Source organism: Coenobita brevimanus, chromosome 28 (genome assembly GCF_032717465.1).
Source record: "Coenobita brevimanus isolate Jiangsu-jjx chromosome 28, ASM3271746v2, whole genome shotgun sequence".
In the NCBI taxonomy this organism is placed as follows: Eukaryota; Metazoa; Arthropoda; class Malacostraca; order Decapoda; family Coenobitidae; genus Coenobita; species Coenobita brevimanus.
The window spans coordinates 29128468-29132943 of NC_136981.1; positions in this window are offsets into that span (position 1 = coordinate 29128468).

Genomic DNA, 4476 nt, shown 5'->3' on the forward strand with positions numbered 1-4476 from the left:
CAGATCTGGGTCATTTGAGGTCACCGGTAATGCACGCTCGAACGGCTGGACCCAGCAGCCCTATTTTTGGCAAGGAGACTCACAAGACCTCCAGTTCGGACATTGGCTATGCGAGATTGACCTCCGAGGCCATTTGAGGTCACAGGTCGGAGGTCATTTGAGGTCACTGGTAATAGTAAACAAATGCGCACAAGTACTGTGCGTTAGTCTGCGAAAGCTGAAATAGAAAGTTCCTGGATCTCTTATAATCCCTGGTCTTTCTGGAGTAGAAAGAAAGATTAAACTAGATCAGAGTGTTCGCTTTTTTGGCCCGGCAACTCCGGGTACCCCTACTAGTACAATTGTATAAGGTAAAGGCATTGCTATAGTCGGTGGATGGGGATAGTGTGACAGTGAGGAAGGGTGAGTGAGGTGGTGTGAGGGGTGAGGAAAGGTGAGTGAAGTGGTGTGACGGATGAGGAAAGGTGAATGTGGTGGTGTGAGGAGTAAGGAAAGGTAAGTGATAAGGTGTGAGGAATGAGGAAAGGTGAGTGAGGTGATGTGAGGGATGAGGAAAGGTAAGTGAGGTGGTGTGGGGGGTGAGGAACGGTGTGTGCGTGGTGTGTGAAATGAGGAGGGTGAGTGAGGTGGTGTGAGCAGTGTGGATGGGTGGGTGAGGTGGAGTGATGGGCAAGGAAGGGTGGGAGAGGAAAAATTTAGCATATCAGTGAGAGAGAGAGAGAGAGAGAGAGAGAGAGAGAGAGAGAAGGGGAGGGGGTAATCCCTATCCCAGTGAGAGAATATTATTGCCCGGGAACCATTACATATATATACAACTCTGTCCTCGCGTCTTACCGTTTGGGAGACGCTGAGACACTTACTCTATGTTAATATTTCACTGTCTTTATCCATTCAGTCTGTATGTAGGTAGTGCAACATGCTAAAATACTGTAGTGCAGGAATTACAGGAATAGCTTAGAGTGGTATTCTTATACATTTCATTTCCTTGTAAAGGCCGTAGCTTTTCTGAAGTACTTCAAGTAGTAAATAATATATATATATAAAGATTGTATAATAACCAATGATTATAGTATTCGAATAATTTATGTGCTCGTCATCACTAAATTTCATGTAAGGAATTTTTAGAAAATATAAAACAGTGCAAACCAAGTCAAGTGGACTGAGTTCTTTATTAAATTACCTGGCGAGCACTGGTAACACGTGAGTGTGTCAATGTTCCCACTGGGCGATAGTTAGAGGAATGGGAATGGTCACCCTTCTTTGCGACAGGCTGAATGAGAGAAAACTTCCAGATAGAAGGAAAGGTGCAAGTTGGTTGACAAAGATGATAGAGTTTACCCAGGCAGAGATTCAGCACAGAAGCACAGTTCTTGAGGACAACAGGACGGACCCCGCCAGGCCCATATGCCTTGTTAGTATTGAGGCAAGTGATGGCAGAAAATGCATTAATTGAAGAAATTTTAATGTCCTCCATGAGAAAGTCATAAGGGGAAGTGATTGAGGAACAGTGCTAGAATCGTCTAAGGTGGAATTGGAGGAGAAAGTCTGAGTGAAGAGTTCTGCTTTATCAATAGAAGAAATAGCTACAGAGGCATCAAAATGGAAAAGAGGAGGGAAGGGTGATGAGGTAAAGTTGTTAGAAGGGTTTTTTGGCACGGTGCCAGAAGGAGCGGGAGAAATCTGAGTTGGAGAGTTCAGAGCATTTAGTACCAAAGAAATTATTTTTAGCAGAGCGAAGAACAGACTTAGAACGATTCCTGGCAGAAACATAATAGAGATGAGATTTAATGGTAGGTTGGCTGATGTACCTTTTGTAAGTCTTCCCCTTATTGTGGAAATCATTAGAAAAAAAGGTGATCAAATTCTTGAGAGGTTCCACAGACCATACTGGCGTGATAGGACAGGTTAAGGTGATATGATTGTGATCAGACGAGCCAACAGAGAGAAACGATTAACAGCGTAAGCTGAAGGATTAGCTGTATGGAAGAAGGCAAGTATGTTGAAAATCTCTCCAAGGGGGTCAGGGAAACAAGTAGGGTGCTGTACAAGCTGTTCTAGGTCATTAAGGATACAAAAGATGTAGGTTTGTTCACCAGGTGGATCAGTGAAAGGAGAGGAGAACCAAAGGTGGTGGTGAACATTGAAATCTCCTAGAATGGTGCTTTCAGAGAAAGGAGAAAATGATAGGATGTGTTCCATCTTAGAAGTAAGACAGTTGAAGAATTTTTCAACGTTAGTAGAATTATGGGATAAGTAAACAGCACAGATATATTATACAGAGAGTAGAGAATTCAGAAGATTCAAGTTCAGGAACATAAGATTAAGATATCTTGCTGCATGCAAATACACAACAGCTACCTCTGACTTTGAAATGAGTATAGAAAAAGGAGGATACGGAGACGAGTTTGCTATCAATCGTCTCAGACAGTTGACTGTCAGTGACAATGAAAAGGTGAGGTTTAGAGGGGGAGAGGTGGAGTTCACCAGAGAGAAAGTTAGAGAAAAGACTGCAAACGTTGCAGAAATGAAGTGAGCTAGACAGTGGTTCCAGGCATCTCGCTTGGTCATCACCAGGAGGGGGGCGGATGGTGGAGCTTTGATGGTCTCCCTCCCCCCCTGGGAACTCCGAGGCTTGGGGATTGGATGCCATTTTTGGTAAAATTTTGAACTGGAAGTGTAGTGTGTAAAGTGCATGTAGTTTGATGTTCACAGTATCTGTTTGCCAAAAAATATCTCGAAATTTGTGGACGAAACTTCACCAAACCTTCAGGTAATGACAATTATGTGGATGTGCAGAGGCCTGTTACTTTTGGTGAGGATTTATTAAAAAACGACCTAATGCTAGCCACTATATATTTTTCTTATAGATTTGGCTTTTTGAGAAATGCAGTGACTGAATTCCTCAGAGTTTTGAAAATTTTCTTCAAATTTGGCTTGTAAGTTGCTTGTACCCTAGCCAACACCATATTTTGGCAGGCGATTGGCATTCGGCCTCCTAACGCTTTTGTTTCGTTAACAAAGTTTTACTTACTGTTCAGTAATTTTGATGACGCCTAATCACTAGGCGTCCCAGTGTTTTCTTATTTCCAGTTTCTAGTTTCCTGACCACCCACCCCATTTATAACAGCGGGACACGAGGTTCGGAGAATGATGATAATGATGAGGTGGGCGCTTAATGACGTTACATACGGGACTATATTCGTAAGCTGTAATATAGTAGTTGACTTCTTCTCATCACTTCCTTCTCTTTCCGTCCCTCTCAATATCTTTATCACTTCCTTTTCCACTCTGCGTGTTTTTCCTCCCTTCTCTCTCACTCTTTTTACATCTTCCCCGCACGCACTACATTTTTCACTACATTTTCCTTTCTTTTCTCTGTAACTGTTTCTTCTCCTTCTTTGCACTGTCTGTCTCTGATTTCCTACCTCTCGATATTGTCGCCTCTGTCTCTTCAAAGTTCTTCCTTTCTCACTCTCTCTTTCTCAACAGCTCCCATCTCTCCTCTGCAGCGCTCCCCATCGTTCCTAACATTACTCTCCGTCGGGTACACCTGCTTCAGTTAATTAAGTGACTCATATGTCAGTGTAACGACATTAAATGTGAGGGACTGCGAGTGTGTGGATGGGAGGTAGTATGAACGGAGGTAAGAAACGGGGAGAGAGAGAGAGAGAGAGAGAGAGAGAGAGAGAGAGTAAATGGGTAAAAAATTGGCTGGAACTCTGAGGAGAGAAGAAGAAAGGAGAGGATTGAATTAGGAAGTGGTGTAGTCAAGAGGGTAAGGCCTGAGTTCTCTTTGATTGGCTTATATAGGGACTGATGCTGCCAACGCTGTGCAGGAGTAAAACATTACTGCAGCTGATGGTGTCTTCTGTTTGTTGATATTTGTTTTTAATCATCCTTTATATATTCTTTTGGTGCTTTTGTGCCTTTCGTTGTTTTCTCCTCTAACTCTCACTGTATTAAAGTAGAGGATATTTTGGGTTCTCAGATCTTGTGAAATGAATAAATGCCGCTGTAATTCAATATAACTGTGTGTGTGTGTATATATATATATATATATATATATATATATATATATATATATATATATATATATATATATATATATATATCCATCCATCCATCCATCCATCACCCAATCCTAAGTTGCCCTATGAGAAGCGTAGGAACCCGGGGCTAGGCAAGTTGGTCCTGACACTAGAGATGAGAGTGACCAGTCTCACTTTCCCTGAGTGGCATTACGTGAGCAATAACCCCAACCATTCCTTGGATATAAACCTTCATCGGGTCAATTCGCTTGGAGCGCCGTAATCATCCACTAAACCACCATGCGCCATAATTTGGTTATATGGTTACCACCCAACATAATAAATGGTTTCCTGGTGTACAGGAAACCATTTGGCTTGTCACTCGGTGTACAGTCACGCACAGGCAGAAGGAAGAGGAAAGAATGAAAGAAAGACAAAAGAGGGAGTG